Here is a 25,517-nt window from a genome sequence, read left to right as displayed (position 1 = left end):
CCCAGTTTTGTTTTCCTTTTTCAACATTTCCTTAGCAATGTGGGATCTCTTCTGGTTCAATACAAATTTCAGGATTGTTTGTTCCAGCTCTTTGAAAAATGCCAGTGGAATTTTGATTGGGATGGCACTGAAAGTGTAGATTGCTCTAGGCAGTATAGACATTTTAACAATATTTATTGTTCTGATCCATGAAGATAGAATGCTCATCCATCTTTTTGAGTCTTCTTCAATTTCATTCATGAGTGTTCTGTAGTTCCTCAAGTACAGATCCTTTACCTCTTTGGTTAGGTTTATTCCCAGGTATCTTATGGTTTTTCGTGCTATAGTAAATGGAATCGATTCTCTAATTTCCCTTTCTGTATTTTCATTGTTAGTGTATAAGAAAGCAAATGATTTCTGTACATTGATTTTATATCCTGCCACATTACTGACTTGCTGTATGAGTTCTAGTAGTTTGGGGGTGGAGTCTTTTAAAGATAAATGGAAGAAATAAAAAGAAGGAGGAAAAGATAAGAAGAAACTAATCCAAAGGAATTATCTTGGTTTTGACAATAACATTTTTGACATAAAATGAAATTACATAGCCCTCCAAAAAATAATTTTAACTTCCAAGGAAGTGTTCCTATCCAGAAAAAGCAGTATTTTATGTAATTTTTTTATTGTTGTGGGCATTTTGATTTTTTTGTTTGTTAGTTTGTTTTGTTTCAATTTTTCATTTAAATTCTAGTTAGTTAACATATAATATAGAATTGGTTTCCGCAGCAGAGTTCAGTGATTCATCACTTACATATAACACCCAGTGCTCATCGTAACAAGTGTCCTCCTTAATAAGAAGCTGTATTTTAAAGGTTTTTTGTTATTTTGTTTTTTAAGATTTTATTTGTTTGACAGAGACAGAGAGTACAAACAGGGGAAGCATCAGGGAGAGGGAGAAGCTGGCTCCCCACCAAGCTGAGAGCTCGTGCGACTCCATTCCAGGACTCTGGGATCATGACCTGAGCTGAAGGTAGATGCTTAACCTACTGAGCCACCAAGGTGCCCCTAAGCTGTATATTTAAACACAGGTACTGGAAATGAATAAGCACAACAAAATCCCAGTCTTTACATGTATGTGATTTTATTGCTGCCCTACTTAAAAAACAGAACTAAAGCAACAAAACCTCTCTCCTGCTGTTAATTTGATATCCATTAAAGTTTTAACAGGAAGTAATTGCTAAAACTGTTACTTAAATGCTATACCCTAGAAATAAATCAGTAAGCATAATCATAAAGCCTTCAAGGAAATAGGAGTTAGTGGGAAAAAATGACAGTTTTAATAAAAAGAAGAATTTAAGAATACAGAGTACTTCTGTGGAGCAGGGTCTGGCAGAATTGGATATTACAAAAGTGATTCATCATAATAGTTGAAAATGGAGGAAATTTGTCAACGTGAGAAGTGTGCAGAGAAACAGATAGGTGTGTGAAAATTTGGAACAGAAGGCCCTAGCATGTAATCATTTTTTATAAAGACACCAATAACAAAGGTAACCTAATTTTTAAAAGTTCTACCAATACTACTTTGTAGGATATTACAAGAATTCATGTTAACCTTTGCCTTTAGTAAGCATTTTACCAATTCAACATATTTAAATTTCTCATTGGGGGCCTCAGTATACATGCATCATAGATTTGGCAAAGATACTGTTTTAATACAACTAATTATCTCATCATATTAATCCACTCACCCTCTTCCAGGGGGATAGACTTTTTCTTGAAAATATTTTCTCGTTTTTTCCTTGCATACAGTTAAATCTAGGCAGGTTTTCTTTCCTCAAATCTATGATGTGTATTACATTTGCTCTTTTATAAAGGTATCCATTGGTTTATTTTTTAATTACAGTATTTGCTCTATAACTGCTTCATCATTCAGTGAGCACTCAGAGTACCTGTGAGGGCCTAGTCAAGGTTCTATGTTCTGATACTGTCACAGTGAATAAACATAAGCTCTGGACTATGGAGCCAATGTCATGCTGAATATCAAGGAGTTTACATTACTGTGGGCTTTGTCTATCTATTTGATTTATTGTTTGTTTTGCCATTACCATTCTGAAGTTTTATTTTTATTCTGCTATCATTTAGCTCATGGCAATAGTTCTTTGTATATATTCCACCTAATTGATCTCATATGTTACAATTATTATTACTGTAAGAAATATTTCCTTTGTTTATTTTTGCATGTATTGCCCACTCACTCTTCAGCCTTTTTTCTTAATGGATCTACAGAAACTGTGTTTCAGACATAACATTACACTCACTTTTCATTATCAGAACCTTTATTTCTGCCTTCCTGCATTTTCTTAGGTTGTATTCTGCATATTCATTAACCATCTATCATAAAGATATAATAAAACTCTAAAAACAATAATACTTTAAAAATATTTAGTACAAATCATTCTAGACTATAGGGTTCTCTACTTTTTGATTTTCTATTTCACTGGTCTTATAGTTCTCTCATTTTTTCTTCTATTAATTTATTCAGGTTACCTTTTAAAGTATCATACCTCTTAAAGTATCATATTCCACAAAGTTAACCTCAGGATGAAAATATTGCTGTCACACACACACATTTAAAAGTACAATCTACTAATTACCCATAATTTATAGTATAAAGGACTGGAGTTCTTTAATAATGGTTTTATAACCCTATTGTATTTGACAATTTCTCTTGTTCTTATCAATTTTTCTATAATCATATAATTTAAATTCTTATAAATTTTTCTGTAATCACAAAATTTAAACTAACATATATGATTTTTATGCATGATGGCTTTTTTTTCCTATAAAGTATGAAAACATGATGAAATAGAAAAATAATTTCTTCTTGCACTTAGTTCATTGAGAGTTATTCCACTGAAGATCTGCATAAATATTATTTATCTAAAATGGAAGTGGTAGCATTGATTACTAAAATCCTTTAAACTTACATTGATTATTGAAATACTTTGAACAAGAGCTATTTTCAAAATAATCTTAGCTACAAAATATCCGAAGGTATTCCCAATGAGCAGTGTAATTTCCAACATCTGGAAGTCCATAGCTTACTTTATTTTAAATATATTTTTATGTCATTTGTGACATAGCTGATTATATATTGCCTCAAGTTGTAATTTAGATATCATTTCCTCCACGAGACCTTGTGCAGGTGTGGCTGAATGTCAGCATGCTCTGTTTCTTTAGAACTAAGTGCCAAATACTAATAAAAAGTCACTGCATGGAATGGAAAATATCTGTTAATGAATATGTCTCTCTAATAGATGTAAGCATTTGAAGAATGCTTTATTCAACTCTCTATTCCCCATACATACCAAGAGTTTGGCACAGGGCAGATAATAAATAAATGTTTGCTGACTTAAGTGATCCTTGAATTATATTCTGTCTAATTTCTGACTTCCAAATATAACTTGCATTAAGAAGATATATAATCTCTCAATTTGCCTTAGGTTTTCAGTCATAATAGAAATATGTACAATACTAAGAGAGTATTATGCAATCTTTTTTTATACTGGACTGTCAATGACTTCGGGATAAAGATTGTTTTCTTTTTTTTTAAAATACGTGATACATACTGATCCCAAATAAATATTTTTCTGATGAAGTTAAACCTATATTAATAAGATGACTGGACACATCTCTCATTAAGGACTATATGAATTTTTACAGTAATGTTATTCATTTGTGTTTTTCAAGCAAAACACAAGAACAATTATCTGCTGAAATAATGCCTTAATTATGTGATTATATGCTGCTGTGTGATGCAATGTCTAAAATTAAAGATTTGAGAGTAGAAAGCAGGAAATAAAAGTTTTCGTGACCTCAATGCTTGTGCTAGGAGTTTTGAAGATTTCCACTTAAGGGGGTGGGGAGAAAGGTAAAGTAAGAGGAGGAATCTTAAAATAAAACAAACAAAAAATGAAAATTTTCTGTCCTGTATACCTCTGATTTCTTCATAAATAGCATTATTTATAATGTACACATAATTTATACAAATTCTTTATTACTGTATTCATAAAAGAAAACTATCTTTAATATCCTTAAACACATATCATCCTTGATTTTTTAATAAAATAAAAGCTCAAATCCATTTGTTTTGGAAAACAGAATGGGAATAAAGTCAGCTTAGACATTTAGCAGCACTAACCAACACAAATAAGAATAAACATTCCTCATGGTACGTAAGCACTTGCGTACTTGAATATGTTACTTGTATTTAATATTAACTACAATCAATTGTGGTGTTCTTTGTAAAACATCAACCATAAATTAATAATCCTCTTCCTTGATGTGTCCAAAAGAAGTCTGATTCCACTCATAGCATTGATTGGAAACCTATTGTTTCCAATCTCATAAAACAACAACATGACATGAGACTGATATTTTTATAACAGAAGGAGGAGGACAATTCACGGTGACTACACCTGGAAATTTGGGGTAATAAGGGCTGTCTTTTTAAAATGACCCTATGCTTCACAGAAAATCCATTATACTGACATTTTTGTGTCAATGTTGTGGCTTCTTGACCTTTAAATTCCAACATTAGCACATGCAGATCAATAAATCTTAGTAATGTCCTCAATTAAAATCACTATGTTCTTATTATGCTTACCAGAGAACCATTGCAGTTAGCTGTAAAAGCAGTCAGAATGAATGGAAGCAGTTTTCATTATGCATAACATAGTCATCTGTACCAGAATTTATTGGAAGTCAGGTTAATGGCTCAAACCAAGTTAGAAAACAGATATGCTATACAAAGATGCAAACTTGATGGGATTCCAAAGTATTGCTTTTGTCAAGATATACAGTGAAACCTCACTTCATTTTTTCACAGAGTAAACAGTAAACAAATATATATTCGTTGGGCCAATAGTGTATGTATTTATGAGAAAATAAACCCAGATTTCTTATGTACCTTACCTTAAGGTGAGTCCATTCATTTAACAAATATAAAATTAATTCCTACTATTTACCAGCAGTGTATTAGGTAAGTGGGGATTAAAGTGAAAAAGAAAACAAAAAAATAATCTCACTACACTGAGAAATTCCTGGAGTATTGGGGTGCTTGGGTGGCTTAGTTGTTTGGCTAATTCTCGGTTTCAGCTCAGGTCATGATCTCAGGGCCTGGGACTGACCCCCATCTGGGGCTCTGGGCTTAGCAGTGGGTCTGCTTGAGGATTATCTCTCTTCCTTTTCCTCTGCCCCTCCTCCTGCTCAGTCTCACTCTCTCTCTCAAAAAAATAAATCTTAAAAGAAAAAAAAATCACTGAATCCTAAACTAACTGCTTCATAACCAACTATTGTAATATAATAACAAATATTTTCTAATACATATTTTTAAATTACTGTAGGATAACAGAGAAAGAAGGGGTTTTGTCAATTTGTAGTGGTCTCAGAAGGTTTCATAGAGGAAATGACTCAGAGAAGACACTTAAAAACAAATAATATTTCTTTTTCTTTAAATATTGTTAAGATGCCTATGCTACCCAAAGAAATCTACACATTCAAAGCAATCCTTATCAAAATACCATCAACATTTTTCACAGAGCTAGAACAAACAATCCTAAAATTTGTATGGGACCAGAAAAGATCCTGAATAGGCAAAGGAATGTTGAAAAAGAAAACCAAAGCTGGTTGCATCCACTTCAAGCTATAGTACAAAGCTGTAATTGTTAAGAGAGTATGATACTAGCCCAAAAATAGACACACCGATCAATGGAACATAAAAGAAAATCCAGCAACGGACCCTCATCAACTCTATGGTCAACTAATCTTTGACAATGCAGGAAAGAATAAACAATGTGAAACAAAATACAGTCTCTTCATCAAACAGTGTTGGGAAAATTGGACAGTCAGAAACCTCTTTGACCTCAGCTGCAGCAACTTCTTGCTAGACATCTCCCTAAAGGCAAGTGAAACAAAAGCAAAAACGAACTATTGAGACTTCATCTAGATAAAAAGCTTTTTAACAGCAAAGGAAACAGCTGACAAAACCAAAAGACAACCTATAGAATGGGAAGAGATATTTGCAAATGTCTTAACAGATAAAGGGGAAGTATCCAAAATCTATAAAGAACGTATCAAATCAATACCCACAAAATAAATAATCCAGTCTAGAAATGGGCAGAAAACACAGACATTTTTCCAAAGAAGACATACATATGGCCAGCAGGCACTTGAAAAAATGGTCAGCATCACTTGGTATCAGGGAAATACAAATCAAAACCACAATAAAATATGATTTCACATCAGTCAGAATGGCTAAAGTTAACAAGTCAGGATACAACAGATGTTGGTGAGAATCCAGAGAAAGGGGAACCCTCTTACACTGCTGGTGGGAATGCAGGCTGCTATAGCCACTCTAGAAAATGGTATGGACATTCTTCAAAAAGTTGAAAATAGAGCTACTCTATGACTCCACAATTGCACTACCAGGTATTTACTACTAGATATTTACTACAAGCATAAGAACATAGTGATCCAAAGGGGTAGCTGCACCCCAATGTTTACTGCAGCAATGTCCACAACAGCCAAAAAATGGAAGGAGCACATGTCCTTTGACAGATGAATGGATGAAGAAGATGTTTCATATATATATATATATGTATATATATATATATGTGAATATTACTCAGCCATCAAAAAAATGTAATCTTACCATTTGCAATGACGTGGATGGAACTAGGAAGTATTATTCTAAACAAAATAAGTCAATCAGAGAAAGACAATTATCATGATTTCACTCAAATGTAGAAGTTAAGAAATAAGACAGAGGATCGTAGGGGAAGAGAGGGAAGAATAAAATTGGATGAATTCAGAGAGGGAGACAAGCCATAAGAGACACTTAACTCTCGGAAACAAACGTTTTTTGTTATCCTTCTGAGGGTTGCTGGAGGGGAGGGGAGTGGGGTAGATGGGGTAACTGGGTGACAGGTATTAAAGAGAGCACTTGGTATAATGAGCACTGGGTATTATATGCAACTGATGAATCACTAAACTCTACCCCTGAAACTAATGCACTATATGTTAATCAATTAAAATCAAATAAATAAAAAATACTATTTCAAGGAACTAGATGGAAAGGATATACAAGGAGTATGGAAAGAATATTCATATCAGAATACAATGTTTCTTTAAAAATACAAGTAGTTTTGAGGTTGTGAAAGTGGCAGAACATCAAGCTGAATAGACAGATTGGAAAGTACATGATTTTGATGTTGGTCTGCTGGGTAACATCTTACACTATTGCTATGTCTGTAGAATCTAAAGATTCTATGTCTGACTCTGCAGTCAGATAGACTAGAAACTTGATTTCTCACTAAAAGAAGCATGTAGTGGTTACAATTAAAGGCTTTTGAGCCAAACTTCCTGGATTCAAACTTAGGGGTCCACCATGCCCTGGAGATATGGTATTACTTAAGTTACTTAGGAATAACGTGTGCCTGCTAATAAGCACATATTACATCTCCTTCCCCATCTATCAGCACAGATATTAATAGGAGCACCGTGGGTGACAGTAATTCTCCATGACTCACTCATCCCCCCTTTTTGTTTGAGAAGATAACAGATTGTTGCCCACATCCAGGGAAACTTCAGGGTCAATGGGTTATGAACAAATGTCACATTTATCATATCTAAGCAGAAGCTTTAGGTACCACCGTTTATTTTCAGCTGCCCTATATTCTTAGGACCTAAGAATGGTAGCTCTGGGGAAAAGTCCTGGAGTTCACACACAAAGACAATGCAATTCTCCAACTGACAGGTAATCTTTTCCTAAAGACTGACCCTAAAAGTCCAGCAAAAAGGAAGCCTTTTAGTGAAAAGAAATTCTTAGTGATATTAAAGTCAATCACCTTACATGTCATTAATTTTCATTAATCACAACTGTTGCCTTTAGATGAATTGGCTTGTAGCCATTTTGTTTTCACTCTGGCTATTATAATTATCAGATCTCATCAAACTCATATTTCAATAACTCATTGGAATTTTCCTGGCTAAACTTCCTGTCTCTGCTTTTAGAATTACTAGAAAGACTTTTTATCTTTCTTCTGACATTTGGCAAGAGAAGTAAAGATTCTGAAAAGTTTCTCATAAATATTATGTATGTGTGATAATAGATCCCAGGCAAAACCAGTACCGTGCATTAATAAGTGCAATCTTAATGAATGGGTTAAGTGGTATGTTATTTGGAGATTTGTGAATACTTCTAAGTCATGTAAAATGAATTAATATGTTAACATAAACCATTTCAAAGACCTAAGCATAATCACTTGAAAAAAGTATGCAAGAATATAATCACAACTATTTTAATCATATTATAATACAAACATAAAAAAGCATGGAGACCATGAAATAAGTTAGTTGAAAAATATACATAGAGGGAGATAAGATTTGCATGTTAAGCCATGTTATTATGCTTATGCAAATCAAATACCACTTAAAATATCTTCATTACAAGGAGGAACTTAATGTCATCGCCTTTAAAATGCATAAATAATGAAATTCACACCACATGACTTTTCTTCAAATTCACTGATGTCTAGAATATAGTTCACTTTCTTACCATAATGAAACAACTTCCTTGCCTGGTATCATGTGCTGAGTATTGAGATGCTTATTCATTCAGAAGTGGCTGTGTAAATTCAAACTACAATCATTCGATTCAGAAGAAACAATATGCAATGGTCTATCTATCCATAATTAGATAGATTCTTGAAATTTAACTATGTGTTATCCTGCTAAGGTGGTATCTTCATCAGTAAAGTCTAATAGCACAATTGTAAGTTCAGTTGTCAGATTACAAAGGATTGCATTTGCACAATCAATGTTAGATTTTGAGGTTATTGGGGGTTTCCCAGAATTCCATGGAACAATGCAAAAGTGGAAAGCTATTAGAATTAGTCAAAAGAATCTAGAGGGTTGCTGGGGGGAGGGGGGTTGGTAGAAGGGGGGTGGGGTTACGGACATTGGGGAGAGTATGTGCTATGGTGAGTGTTGTGAAGTGTGTAAACCTGGCGATTCACAGACCTGTACCCCTGGGGATAAAAATATATTATATGTTTATAAAAAATTAAAAAATAAAAAAACTTAAAAAATAAAAAAAGAATTAGTCAAAAGAATCTAATTTTTAATGTATGTGGAACTTACAGGCATACTTCAGAGATATTGTAGGTTGAGTCCTAGACCACTGCAATTAAGTAAGTATCACACTGAAGAAACTCAAATGAACTTTTTGGTTTCCCAGTGCATATAAAAGTTATGCTTACACTATACTATAGTCTATTAAGTATGCAATAACATGTCTTTACAATGTACATACCTTAGTTAAAAATACTTTATTGCTAAAAAATAACAACCACCATCTGAGCTTTCACCAAGTCATAATCTTTTTGCTGGTAGAAGGTACTGACTCAACTTGATGGCTGCTGTTTGATCAGGGTGGTTGTTGATGAAAGCTAGAGTGGCTGTGACAATTTCTTAAAATAAGAGAACAAAGTTTGCCACATAAGATTGACTCTTCCTGTCACAGATAATTTCCCTGCAGCATGTAATTCTGTTTGGTAGCATTTTACCCACAGTAGAACTTCTTTGAAAACTGATCAATCCTTTCAAACCCTGCCTCTGCTTTAACAACTAGGTTTATATATAATGTCCTAATCCTTCGCTGTCATCTTGACAATCTTCACACCATCCTCCCCGGGAGTAGATTCCTTCTCAAGAAACCACTTTCTTTCCATGTGAAGCAACTCCTCATGAATTCAAGTTTTATCCTGAGATTATAGCAATTCAAGTTATATCTTTAGGCTCCACTTATAATTCTACTTCTGTAGGTATTTCCAAGATATTTGCATTTACTTCCTTCATGGAAGTCTTAAACTCCTCAAAGTCCTCATGAAGGTTGGAATCTGCTTCTTCCAAACTTCTGTTAATGTTGATATTTTGATCTCTTCCCACGAACGTTCTTAATGGCACCTAGAATGGTGGCTCCTTTCCAGAAGGGTTTCAATTTACATTTTGAAGAGCCATTAGAGGAATCAATATCCATGTCAACTATAGGCTTACAAAGTGTACTTCTTAAATCAAAAGACTTGAAAGTCAGAATTACCCCTTGGATGATGAACTGCAGAATGGATGTGTCAGCAGACAGGAGAACAAAATTATTCTCATTGTACATTTCTGTCAGAGCACTTGGGTGACCAGCTGCATTGTCAGTGAGCAGTAATACTTTAATGGCTTTTTTTTTTATTTTTTTAAAGATTTTATTTATTTATTTGACAGAGATCACAAGTAGGCAGAGAGGCAGGCAGAGAGAGAGAGAGAGGAAGAGAAGCAGGCTCCCCGCTGAGCAGAGAGCCCGATGCGGGGCTTGATCCCAGGGATCCCTGGGACCATGACCTGAGCTGAAAGCAGAGGCTTTAACCACTGAGCCACCCAGGCGCCCCAAGCAGTAATACTTTAAAAGAATTTTTTTTTTTTTTTTTCTGAGCAGTAACGCTCAACAGCAGGCTTAAAATATGTGGTGAACCATATTGAGGGCAGAAGTGTAGTTATCCCTTTTACTCTTCCATTTACAGAGCACAGTCAGAGTAGAATTAACATAATTTTGAAGGACCCTAGGATTTTCAAAATGAAAAATGAACAGTAGCTTCAACTGAAAGTCAGCAGTTCCATAAGCCTCCACAAAAGGCTCTGCCTCTTTTTTCAAGTTTTGAAGACAGGCATTGACTTCTCTTCTCTAGCTATGGAAGCCTTAAATGGCTTCTTCTTCCAATGTAAGCCTGTTTTATCTACCTTGAAAACCTGTTGTTTAGGGTAGCCACCTTTATTCATGATCTCAGCTAGATTTTCTGGATAACTTAGTCCAGCTTCTACATCAAACTTACTGCTTCACTTTGTATTTTTATGGTATAGCGATGACTTCCTTCCTTATGAACCAACATCTGCTAGCTTCAAACTTTTCTTCTGCAGATTCCTCACCTCTTAGCCTTCATACACTGAAGAGTTAGAGCCTTGTTCTGGGTTAGGCTTTGGGTTAAGAGAAGGTTGTGGCTGGTTTAACCTTCTATCCAGACCAGTAAAACTTTCTCCACACCGTCAATAAGGCTGTTTTACTTTATCATCATTCGTGTTTCACTGGAGTAGCACTTCAATTTCCTTCAAGAATTTTTCCCTTGTGTTCCAAATTTCTAACTGTTTGACACAAGAGGTCTGGCTTCTGTTTATCTCCACATTTGACGAGCCTTCCTCACTAAGCTTCATCATTTCTAGCTTTGGATTTAGGATGTGTGATATGTATACTCTTTATTTCACTTGAACACTTAGAGGCCACTGAAGGGTTACCGTTTGGTCAAATTTTAATCCTTGTGTCTCAGGGAATAGGAAGACCCAGGGAAAGGTGGAGAGAAGAAAGGCTGGCCAGTGGAGCAGTCAGAACACACACCATATTTACTGACTAAGTTCACCATCTTACATTGGTGCACCTCTTGGTGCCCCAAAACAATTACAATAATGACATCAAAGATCACTGATCACAGATCACCAAACAAATAGTAATGAAAAAGCCTGAAATATTGTGAGAATTACCAAAATGTGACAAGAGACAGAAAGTGAACAAATGCTGTTGGGAAAATGGTCCCCATAGACTTACTCATTATAAGATTGCCACAAACTTTCAATTTGTAAAAAACACAATAGCTGCAAAGCACAATAAAATGTGGTATGTTTAAATTACCTAGAATCTTAACTTTTACTGAAAAAAGCATAAGTAAACTGACTTGATTTAGTAATAATTCATCAAATGTAGTATCTATAATAAATACTATTTGAGGATATCGCTATTAAAATGTTTCAAATATGCAATTCACAAAGTACATTTAAAAGTTATCTCATACTCTGGTTTCTCTTCAGATCATATAAATCTTTCGCCTTTTTAAAAGTTATCTCTAATAATATGAAAAATGTGAAGAAGATCCTTAAAGTTTAATTTCTTGACTATAGGAATGGTGTCAGTTTACTATATCTCATTTTCTTTTTTTAAAAAGCATTTAATAGTATAAAATAAAATATGTCCTTATATATAGCATTGAAAATTATTGCTATATATGTTATTGTGTTACTCAAGCCAAACTAAGAGCATTGAATTGTTTAAGAAATCAGTTTCGTCCTAAGTTACTAACTCAATTGTTGGAAATATTATACATTAGGATATGTAGTTGGGAATATGGTAAACCTTTGCCTCTTTACTGTTTCAGGGTTATTGGGAGTGCCATGCCAACAAGTTTTTGTATGTATGATTGCAGGAGTCAGCTGTTAATAGACAATTATAAATTGCTTAAATATGAATTATCAATAATAATAGTGGCTTTTACTTCTCAATAACTGAAAGTAAAAATTCTTAATTTTACCTTGATGGAAAAGATCACCCATCTATTAACATCTGGATAATGTCCAAAACAGCTTCACAAATTGATTTGCCAGCAATGACTTCCCAAAGTAATCTGATTGAATTGAAGAGAGAAGAATTAAAATGAATGAAGGAAGAGGTGAACTATCTGTGTTTAATCTCCAGTTTCATCAGAAATCGATTAACTAGCTGACTTTGGGTCCAAAAGAATTAATTATACTCAGTCTCCAGTATAATTAACAACACTATGGCCATCTCCCAAAATATTCATTAAACAGTCAGGAACAATATGAAATTCAAATTAAAATTGAAAAAGAGATTAAATAGCAGTAGTCATCTCTAAAAAGAATCATACTACATCTGAGATGAAATCATCTGAGCAATACAAAATATGGAAATACATTTTGTGTTACATTTAATTATCATTAATTCCAGCACTGCAAGCTGGAAGCTATTTTAGGCTCATTACAAGGACTAAAATGGGCTAGAATGTTAATATGAATCTATCCTCACTGGAATAATGGGAGTATGCTTCAAAGTTAAAGAAAGTTTAAAAATAAAGTTCAGAATTTTGGTTAATTTCTTACATTTTCAATTAGAAATATGTATTCCACATAACCTGCTGATAATACACTGATTACAATACCATAATAACAACAAAACCAGCTATCAACATCTTCTTTCTCATAAAGACCTTTAATATATATATATATGCTCATTGTGTGTTTTAACAAAAAATAATTTTTGCTTTGTCTGTAGATTTAAATTAATTGTTATGGTATAAAATCACATTTTCAGTTAATAGTTGAGTCTTAGTGTTTATGATTTCCTTATCTGGCTGGAGGCACACTATATTTTCAGAAAAATATTGCAACCATAAGGCTTATGCAAAGTCTAAGGCTGCATATATGAAGTCACATATGCATTAAGTGGCAAGATATTTCAATCACAGCCATAGTTGGTTGGGAGAGTTTGTAGCTGAAATGTAAAGTTTCAATCTATGGAAAAATACCTACTAGTTTAACATATTTTAAATTTTGATATAATATGTTTTTCTGTTACCAAGAGACAGGTTTCAATCATCCAAGTTGTTAGTATGGAATGGACACTGTTCAATTCATTACAAAAGAAACTATATATATGAAAATATATTTCACATATGTGAAAATTATATATGCTATAACAAACATTTAATAATACGTAGTGTCATATGTAAAAGAAATCTTCACACACACATGAAAATTGAATCATGCTCTTCTCAAAGGCATAAACAGATTTTGCACTTTGAAAGCTGCAGTTTTGAAGTACGTGTGTGTGTGTGTGATATGTGTTTTTAAATGTATGTAATTTATATAAACTTTCTGCAATGTCTTTTAAATGTCCATTAACTTTACTTTAAATTCAATATATGTATGAAAGATACTCAACTAAAGATATCATATATATATATAATATATATATATATAATATTTTTTTAAATCTGGGAAAACAAAATCTAAATGACTGATTTTTAAACCTGAAGCAAATTGAAATCTGCCTTAGGAAGGATGACTGAGTATGTAAGTGATGAATGCTACCCCAGAAAAAAGGAGAAAAGAAAAGAAAGGATGACCGATAAGATACAATTCATCCCCCTATACACAGAGCGAAACCATGATTAAGTTCTTCAAGGAGAAATATGAGAAAAGGAATAAAAATATAAAAACACTCTGATCACCCTTAAAGACACCTGTGATCTAAGCAGTGTGTGTATTTTAAAGTTTATGAAGGAAGCTTAGTTTTTGTTGTTGTTGTTGTTATTTTAATTCCCTGAGCTATAAAGGGGGGGGGGGATCCCACAGAAGCTATCCTTCAGGTCACCAGGATCAGGATTGTCTTCATAGTTCAAATTTAAATTTCAGATAAAAAAGAAATAATCTGAAATGAAATTAGTTGAAAATAACACAGAAAAACTTAAAGAGTGTCAAAATTGGGGGGCTTACAACAAAGTATAATAACACAAAATCTAGGAAAAAATAGCTAAAGTAGGTTTAAACATCAAGAAAATATAAATGCTAAGATTTCAAAGCAGATATACTACTTAAAAATACAGAATTATTAAACAAAATATGGTAAAAAATCTGTAAATAAATGTAAGTTAAGTAAGTCTATAGACAAGAAGAAGAAAGATGCATTGTTAACTAATCCAATACTGTGAAAAGAAGGAAACAAGAAACCCAGTCTTATATTTTAACTCTTATGTTGTGGATTCTACAAGGGGCTCAGAGAGTTCATTAATTCTTCAAAGTGAATGTTATTTTTTTCTTTTCTTTTTTTATTATTATGTTCAATTAGCCAACATATAGTAGTGCATCATTAGTGTTCAGAGATTCTTATTTTTCTATCACTATACTACACCGTGTAGTGTTCCACAATTCTTATTTTTTTTCTATCACAGTACTGATTACACAACCTTATGAATATCATACCCTGTTTCAAAGAGGGCAGACTAAACACTCGTGTCCTTTTCACAAAGGATCGTAAAATTATTGCCTTACTCAGAGATTATTTTTCTGGGGTTTTTTAGTTATAAGACTCTTCGTTTTGCTTTTTTAGAAGGTACCCCCCTCCCCCACCCCGTGCAAAGCAACCTAACTTTAAAGTATTCCTTAACAATATATGAAAAAGTTAATGGAAAATGACATAATTTTTCTACATCCTTTTTCTATATCCTGAGATCCAGCTATCATAACAATCCAGAGGCACTGAGCATATATTATCCTATTTTTAAAAATAAACCATATGTGCCAAAGTTTGTAATGAAGAATGCATGTTTTCATCTAGTAGTTGGTGGCTAAAGGCATCTGTTGGCATCAGCTACTGTTGCCAGGGAAATTGTTAAATTCTTAATTTAAGAATTGATTTCCACACTGACACAAATTTATTATTTTGTTGAGTTGGCTGAATTCTCAATTTTTAAAATTCTAACTAGAGTTATATTAAGTATTTAAGGTAATAGTGTAGCTGAAGTTATAGAATATATAGAATATGTAAATGCTGTCCCTTTATATAATAGTCCTTTAACATTTAATCACACAGATGCAATTGTATGTTTTATTGTACATTGAAACTAGAAGAAGTTTTGTAATATCTTGTCACTATACACAAGGATCATTTATTTTATTTTATTTTTTTTCTCTGGTGTAGTTTCTAAATGGATCTGCTTTGATCAAGCTTAGAATTAGCAAGTGATAGCCAAGTGAGGATGAATACAATTTTGATGATATAAAATCAGTGAAAGATACATTCTGGAGAATAAAAGCAAGTTAATGAGTTTTCTGCTATACTATGCAAAAGATCCACTAAATTAATTTAACTAGTATGAATTTCTAAATGACTTTAAATGCTATAAAGATATGGCATCTCAGGAAAAGCATGCTACATAATTATGAATTAACTTCTTCATGTCAGACCCTGCAAATTCCATTTCAAGTTTGGGTGCTTCTTTAGATGGCCAACTTATGATACATAGGTAATTCTTTCCAAAAATAAGTGGTGGAGTACATTTATTTTAATAATTGATAAGGAAGTGTAAAGTATATCAAATAAAATGTTGAAATATATTAATGGGCTAATCACCAAGACATCAATACAGAAGCAATACAGGAATGTGAAAACTCTCATAAATGGAACTCGGGGCCTAGAAGTCAGAATATTATCAAAAAGTAAGAGTGTAATCTTAAAAGTAAGTGAAATAAAAAAGTAAGCTGTGTAATCAATACTGTGATAGAAAAAATAAGAATTGTTGAACACTACACGGTGTAGTATAGTGATAGAAAAATAAGAATCTCTGAACACTAATGATGTACTACTAGATGGTGGCTAATTGAACATAATAATAAAAAAAGAAATGAAAAAATAAGCATTCACTTTGAAGAATTAATGAACTCTCTGAGCCCCTTGTAGAATCCACAACATAAGCGTTAAAATATAAGACTGGGTTTCTTGTTTCCTTCTTTTCACAGTATTGGATTAGTTACAATGCATCTTCCTTCTTCTTATCTATAGACTTTAATTTACATTTATTTACAGATTTTTTTACCATATATTTGGTTTAATGATTCTATAGTTTTCTGAAGTTGTCTGAAATGCAAAAAAATGCATCTGAGGTAAGCAAACAAGTCCCAGAACCAAGACATCAGTTTCTTCTACTGGAGGAGTAGGTACTGCGAGCTGAAAGAAAGGCAGATAGGAGATGGAAGATACAGATCGAGAGGAGCAAAAGCCCAGGTCCAAGGAAAACCGTGGGTTAATCTACAGTTGCTGTACCAGTTGGATTTTATCTTTTTAAAGTCCCCACGCGTCTTCGAACAGGAGGTGAGAACAGCAGGCAGGCATTTCCCAGACTTCAAATGAGTGAATCATATTGTCAGCGCGCCGCAAATATCGTCAGCTTGCAGCGTCAGCCTTTCCTTGCGAGTATCTGCAACATCACATAAACTCAGGGTATACTGAGCTGGCTGCTTTAAAGTTTGGGGGAACCTAACCACTCCCTGCCCTCGGAAAAGACAAGGTGGGCTTTGTGTTATACAAGTAACAATAACAACTAAAACACCATCAAATTCAAGAGGGCATTTTCATGCACAACTGAAATCCAGCTTACCATCTTTTTTTGTTGCTGTTTTCAACTGGCCTTAACCTCGAAGTATCAATCAAGAAGTATTTCCTTGCGTGATCCTTGACACATTACATAAACCTAGCATTGTTAGAGACGTGGCATAATGTACATCAAGGATCATGGAGGCAAACTACAACTCGAGACCCTAATTTTTTAAATAAAGCTTTATTAAAACAGAGCCATGGCCTTTGTTTATTCATTGTCTATGGCCACTCTCATGCTAATTTGGCAGAGTTGAGCCAGAGATTGCTGGGCCCCAAAGTCAGAAATATTTACTAATTGAGTCCTACAAAAATAGTTCGCCAACTTTTCTCATAGAGGAAGAGAAGTTAGATTTAGAATCCAGAATCTTAAAACGTTCACCTTCAATCTATTTCATAAGTCATTTCACTTCATAAAGTCTTAGTAAGAAAACATAAAAAAGAAAAAGAATAACCATTTCTGAATCTCTCTGAAATGGAGATGAACTCTGAAAGTTACTTGCACAATTTAAAACATTATATATACAATATATACGTTGTTACCATTTATACTAGGAAATTCTGTTTTTTTTTCTTTGATTTCCTATTGGTCATTCAGCAAATAATCTTGGAGTGCATGCATCATGTATTGTGTTAGCCATGAGATATACAATAGCAAAACAGATACGTAGAGATTTTGATCCTAAAGGATGTAAAATTTTGCAAATCCTAAGATGATTTAGGAAAGACTGAATACATAGTTTACTGTAACCTAAAAAGGACCTTTGGATGGCCAATTTTTCCTTTAACAATGTTCTATTACTTCCAAAAATACAGAATGACTCTTTGGTCTCATGATATATCATTTTTATTATTATATTTTTAATATAATCTGGGTTGTTTCATGTTAATTAAACACGAATATTTTCCTAGACTTTTCTGACAACAATTATTGATATTAATTGCATGATACTGTAAGAACTTCCATTTTTTAAGGAAAAAATACAAAGAAATAGAAAATATCCTGCTTACAAAAAAAAAAATTCTTGGCAAACTTGAAGTTAGCAAATGTTCAAAATATATTTGGTAACAACTAGTTGATTATACTAAAATATAACAAAATATTGTATCTTTAGATTATGACAGCAACTTCAGAGATAGCGTTCACAAGACTAAGTGAACTTATAGAAATTTTTTCTTAAATATGAATGTCATGTCATACTACAAAATTCCGTGAAATATTAAATTAATATACACTTAATGAGAAAGCATTTCTAACTACATTAATTTACTTATTTTGGAACATTTGAAAACATAGAGAAGTAGGGAAACAAAGAGGAAATGTCTTTTATCTGTTCCAGAATGCCAACCAGGTACCCCGTGACATTTTACGATTATGTCCATCTTTAGACTCCTCTTGGCCCTTGCAGTTTCACAGACGTTCTTCTTTGTGATAACCTTGACTGAGGGAGAAATGGCCAAGTTTTTTGCAGAATGTCCTGCTGGTAAGAACTGTCTGATGTTTCCCCATAGTTAGATTAGGCTTATCGGTTTTAGTGAGGAACACTGTAAAGGAAGCATGCTATTTTCATTACATTTTATCAGTGGTGCATACTGTCAACGTCATTTATGACTGTTGGTGTTGACCTTGATCACCTCAGCCAAGATACCATTTTCTTTTATTTCTCTGGGAGGGAGTCAGTATACATAGTATACTCTTAGGGAATGGAAGTTGCTCTCCTTGTGGGCAGAGCATTTATATAACCTTTCTGGAGCTCTTCAGCAGACAGGATTTGTCTATTATGCCTCATTATTTATGTGTTCAAACATTTATACCTATCAGTATGAATTCCTGGTTATTTACTTTCATTTTTTTAAATGTATAACCTATTATAAATAAACTTATTAAAATCTCATTGTTTTGGTCAAATTACTCCAGCATTTGTCAGTAAGAACTCTTTCAGCTGGCTCATGTGCCCCCCAACCCATCATTTTTTTTTTTTTTTTTTAGTATTTTCTTATGCTGCAGGCCCGTCTTGTATATGTCCCTGTTATGTCTCAGAATCAACCATTTAAGTACCTCCTTCTCTTATTGGAGAATGGTGTTACAAACCAAGATGTGAGAGCAAAATGTGGATGTTGTCACTGAAATTTCATTTCACTCAGGCCCTTGGGTGTCAGGGTAAGGAAATGTATGTGTGAATACCGACACACGTATATCCACGTAGACGCATTTATATACGTTATAAATATCTAAAGCATCTATAAAGAATCTCCAGGGTCATCCTGCTTATATCTCAGGATTAGTCATTTCTCCAAGGAATCCTGTCTCAAGTAATATTCGCATAGAATATTTTGACTTTTAAATTTTTGTGTAAAACACATGGATATATTCAATAATAAACCTCCTCAACTATGAGTTTTTTGCGTAGCTTGATTGGTGGGATTGTGTCTAATAATAAACACTGCATTTCCTCTCTATGCGACCATGGGGTAATGGGATTAGGACTATTTTTATGACATTTTTCTCAGACTACATGTTCATGTATTATGCGGGGTATAGAACTATACCTCTGGACTCTTGGTAACTTCATTTTTTCTCTCACAGCACCACATTAATTTTTCTCAGAGGTGCACTGATCCCATTTATGTCATTGGTCACAACAGCACAGGCTTTTAGGCTTGCTGTCCATTGTACTCTTTGTATTTTGTCTGTTTGCAGATACGGATAGCAAGAGTCATCCTCATTTGTATAGAAAGGAAAGTCTTGCTGATCCTCCATTATACACTTCTGCATTTGATTTTTTTGGTACATCGTTTCACCTGTCATCAGCAATAAGGTACAGAAATGAATTTCCCACCATCCTCCCTATAATGCACTCCCTGTGATCTGACCTTTATATGAGTTTCCTTTTTTATTATTCTACTACTCACACCTGGCCTTCAAGACTATGATTACCAATCTCCCAGAAAAATTTATTTGTTCCTTCTTTTATTTTCCCATCAAAATCTCCAAATGTAGAAGAGGACATTGAAGTATTTTGTAATCATCACTTTACCTCTCTGGCTGTGGGAGAATTGGACACTGAGTCCAAAGCCATGACATATATACACAAACAACAAGTGATATGGAACAAAACAGGAAGAGGAAATTCAGGCAATGAAGTTGCCACATAGGTCTTGGCAAGAAAGTTTAGCAAATAAGTAATAATTAGAAACAATTACAAAAATCTTTTTACTATTATACCTTAATTTCAGTTACTTATAAAGTAACAATGATCTTTAAGTTATTCAATGCAATCTTTAAGTACAAATGAAAGACAAGAAGAAATAAAACATGAGATGTGCTTACTTGTGTGCATACCATATGACTATTAATTTTCTTCTTAAATTCAGTACCACTTGATAAGAACAAAAATTGCATTGAATTTTTAAAATACCTACATAGAAAAGTATATTCTGGAATAACCTCAGCAGAAAGATTGAAAATGTTTAGTATAAGGTAGGAAATATAGCTATTGTTTTAAATTACATTAACTTTTGAAAGTAAAAATAAAAAAAATTCTATCATAGTTAGCCTCAGTCAATTTTTATCACTCATTGTATGAATTACGGGGATCACTGCTGACGGGTCTGCATTAAAGCAGAAGTGTTACTGACTTAAGTTCAATAATTTTGATTGCCTTTGTGCAACTGGTCCCAGCCTGAAAAAGAAATAATAAACTCAGCTTGGGGAAACAGCAACAAACTAAACTCAGTAGCAACAATTCATCATTTGTAACATCAGTTATGAAATTTCGTGAATCATCCGAAAATTTCTGAGTGAAATGTATTACTTTGTTGTGTATGAAAAATTCTGGATGCTGTGTTATGAAAAAACTAGTGAAATACCATAGGATTTCACTCATATGTGGAATTTAAGAAACAAAACAAATAAGCAAAAGAAAAGAAAAAGAAAGACAAACCAAGAAACAGGCTCTTAACTGTAGAGAACAAACTGAGGGTCGCCAGAGGGAAGCTCAGGGGTGGAAGGGGCTGGATGTCACTGGCGATGGGGATGACGGAGGGCACTTGGGACAAGCACAGGGTGATGTATGGAACTGCTGAATCACCACATTATACACCTGAAACTAAATAACACTGTATGTTAACTATTCTGGAATTAAAATTTAAAATAATAAAAAAGCAGTAATGAAATTATAAATTTAAATCATTTATGCAAGTTACAAAAAAATATACTGAAGAGAAAATTTGAGACTGTTTTCATGTTTAATCAGCCTAGTAACAGACCTCAGTTCAGAATCCAGCAGTGGTATCATTACTCTTCAGTCTATGTCAATACATCAAATGGGGAAAGTAAGTCAGGTCAATACTTTTTAACTTGCCTGGATAGGATATATTGTACGGTCACAGAAATCCTCCAAGGCCACCACTACATGTGATTTCATGAACAAAGGTATGAATTGCTGAGAGGTGGCACTTTTTACTCACAGATTTGATCATTCCATTTCATGGGGTTAAAGAATACTGGAACCTGGATGCAACGTTTGGCCAAACCATATAAAAAAGAAATTAGCACAGAGGAACCAACAGCGGTTTGACCAATGAGAAAAACAAAAACCAAACCAAAACAAAACACAGCAAAACAAACAAACAAAACCTGCTCAGGTATTCAGGTTGTACTGCAGGTAGCAAATTGTGTTGTAATGGGAAATGAAGTGTTGTAGTTTTTCAAACACTGACTCCGGCATGACACAGCCCTGTGTCTCATACAGTTAAGTAACTTTCCTCAGTATGTTTATTTGTGAAAGAGATACAAAAGAGATCTATCTCATGGCTTGTACATAGCATAATACGTGGAAAACACTTAGCATAGTGCCTGGGACACAGGAGGCGAAACAAATGTTTAAGATATCATGATGCAACATGGGGGCTTAAGTGGGTACGAGAAGAATAAATGAAAGAAGATGGGATTGGGAGGGAGACAAACCATAAGTGACTCTTAATCTCACAAAACAAACTGAGGGTTGCTGGGGGGAGGGGGTTTGGGAGAAGGGGGTGGGATTATGGGATTATGGACATTGGGGAGGGTATGTGTTTTGGTGAGTGCTGTGAAGTGTGTAAACCTGGTGATTCACAGACCTGTACCCCTGGGGATAAAAATATATGTTTATAAAAAATAAAAAATTATATTAAAAAAATAAATAAAAATAAAACCAGAGTAGAGATTTAAAAAAAAAAAAGATATCAGTAACTGATCCTCTATTTTCTCTATTTTTCTAGAAACGCAGCAAGAGGTGAATGATAAACAATTTGAGCTTAAATTCTATGTTTCTCAAGCACATGCAGGTTTAGAAGCACAAGCCTCTGAGAAGTTGATAAAAACAAACAAACAAACAAACAAAAAACCTTGTGTATTATTTTCAGGAGTGCTGTGTAAAAAAGATGAAATGCTTTGAGAAAAATTAAAATAAAAACAAACACCTCCCCCCAAAAAAAGAAAGAAAAGAAAAGAAAACTTGTATGGAGTTCTAAGTGCCGACTTAGTAGTCTGAGAGTCTGTCATTTAGGGAAGATAGTTTATCATTTTTAAAGAACATAAATTAAACCTTGGATCTTTCCATCAAAGACTGCCCTTGAAAACTCATCAAGGTAAGTAGTTTTGGAAGGAATTAAAGCCCATGCCTGAATTATAGTGATTTTGTAACCAATAATGTATTTTCTGAGAGCTTTTATTACTTCCTAATTATTTAGTTAATACCAATAAAAGTTGCAAATCTTACTGGGTAAGAGGTATATGATCTGTAGTGATACTATATCATTCAGAAACTAGGAACTATTGAGAATGCAAATGATATCATGCAAATTAAGTCAAATAACTTTGACATATTTGTGTATTAACTGACACATTGATTTTATTATATTTGTAGATCTATAAAATATAGTCAGAAGTATTTAAAATGATATTCTGTTTAAAATATTAAATAGCATCTGTCTGCACTGAAGAAAAGTAATAAACCATAATCTCTTCAAAAATTTATTTTATTGTTACAGATTTAAACTTCTGACTTCAATTAAATCTTCTATGGACCATAATATTTTTAATTGAGAAAATACTTTTCCTATAGCCAGATGGAATGCTCTAAAACTCTCCCCCTTCTACTAAGATAGTAAATAAAAGGCACTATCAAAACCTAGAAAGAATGGTAGAAATCAGGCCTGTCTCTAAGGACTTATGGGAAGCAGACACGGTATCCATTGTACAAACTTGCTAATAAATGACATAATATATAGACAACAGCACAGATCCTGAGCCATCATAATACTAAATAAACATTCAATATATTAATATTGTCTATCTGATTAAACAAACGCTATAAAATCCAAAAAACTGTTCAAATCATACTTAAACAGTATCACCAATACATTAATATTAAAACCACTCGGTACACAAGGGTAGCAGTGTGTGTAACTCTATAAACATTAGCAAGGGGCAGCTCCAACTGCAGACACTGTGCTGTGGTATCTTTGTTATGGGATCTTTGATAAAGAAAATTATCATAGTATTAGTTATATTCTATGCAATCACCTCTATAACGATATTCTCTGCAAATTTATAGGACTTTGTTCCCAAAGAGGAATAATCTTCCAAAGGGAAAAATTCACAGAAGGAAATACATTGAAATGTAAAGAGTAAAAATGTAAGTACAGGAACCCAAGCAAGATTTGAACAACATATTGCATTTACCACGACTCTATTTTGTTCATATTCTCATATGTGCTCTTAGCATTTCTCCTCATAGCCATTCTTTACTATCCATACTAGAATCCTCACAGCCTTAACAAACACTTCCCCTGCTCTCAGTGACTTAACTGGTGGTGTGACCTTGAACCTCATGTTAGGCCATTTCTAGGCCAAGATGATTGCGCTTGTCTTTTATCATCAAAGTTGGACAACTGTGTATGAAGAACATCCAAGTGAACCAAAATATACCAAACATATTTTGCCCTGCCTCCTATGTGTAACAGCAGCCTTACATCTAAGTAATGATCCACATCAGTTAACCTTTCCTAAATAATGCTTTATCTTCCTGCCTGCTGGTTCCTTGGCTTGAGCTGTCCAAAGTGTCTAATGATCATCTGCAGCTTTTGGTAAAACTGAGCTAATCAAGATGTTAGACTTCAAGAATTCTTGTATGATATGAGGAAGTGGTGATGCAACATGGAGGCTTAAGTGGGTAGAAGAAGAATAAATGAAACAAGATGGGATTGGGAGGGAGACAAACCATAAGTGACTCTTAATCTCACAAAACAAACTGAGGGTTGCCGGGGGGAGGGGGTTTGGGAGAAGGGGGTGGGATTATGGACATTGGGGAGGGTATGTGATTTGGTGAGTGCTGTGAAGTGTGTAAACCTGGTGATTCACAGACCTGTACCCCTGGGGATAAAAATATATGTTTATAAAAAATAAAAAATTAAAAAAAAAAAAGAATTCTTGTATGTTTCCACATGTCTTGCAATGTCTTTGTCTTTGCCATAAAACCTACCTCACAGATGCTCCCTGGGCTCCAGCCTGAGCCCCAGATTATACATACCTGGAGTAGACTGGAGTCTAGAATCAAAGAAGAGACAAGCCCAGAAAATCCACAGCTTGAAGAAAATCCACAGCTTCCATCCTGGGCTCATCCTAGATCATCTGACCCCAGCCAACCCAAGGATCCATGAGTGATAAATAATGTGTTTAAAGCCACAGAATCCTGACTTGGTTTGCTAAAAAGATAAAACTAACCTATCCAAATAATTGATATCTGGAAGTGGGGCACTGATAGAACAGTAACCTAAAGTTTTTGGCAATACTTTTGTGGTTTTTTTTTTTTTTTGGAACTTTGTGGAAAAAAGTGGACAAACAAATAGTAGTCCAGCAAATGACCATGAAATTGTTATAAGTGCTTGGAAAAATGCCTAGCCAATATGGTGGCAAGGAGTGTGAAGGTCATTTGGCCAGAGAAAGAAGCATGAACCATTGGGAGAGGAGGACTTGGGGAAAGAAAAAGTTGTGAAAAGCGTTTTGGGCGAAAAAGAAAGTGTGGTAAGGTGGAGAAAAACAGACATTGATATTGGTGAACTTTCTGTGAATTTGAAAAAAGTTCATTTAATCATATTCTAAAGTATCATAAGGAATTTATACTGAAACAAGGATATGTATAAATCAATCTTTAGAGCACTTAGATATTTGTAAAATGCGATGCCAAATCCTGAGAAAGGCATAACTTTCTCCCATGAATCTAAAACAAAAGTTCACAAAGGAACAGCCCAAATATTAAATTAATACAAACAATAGAATGGTCAGTTGCATGCAAAATAAATGTACATTTTCCTAATCTTGTTCTTCTTACTCTTAAATTTAAACTTTTCTTTTGCAACATAGGAATCTCTGTATTCATACAATCTGAACTATTTCTGGCGG

The sequence above is a fragment of the Mustela putorius genome, unplaced genomic scaffold (assembly GCF_011764305.1).
Source record: "Mustela putorius furo isolate JIRA1106 unplaced genomic scaffold, ASM1176430v1.1 tig00003858_pilon_pilon_pilon, whole genome shotgun sequence".
Taxonomy (NCBI): domain Eukaryota; kingdom Metazoa; phylum Chordata; class Mammalia; order Carnivora; family Mustelidae; genus Mustela; species Mustela putorius.
The sequence above is the reverse complement of the archived record's forward strand: the minus strand, read 5'-3'. Positions refer to the sequence as shown.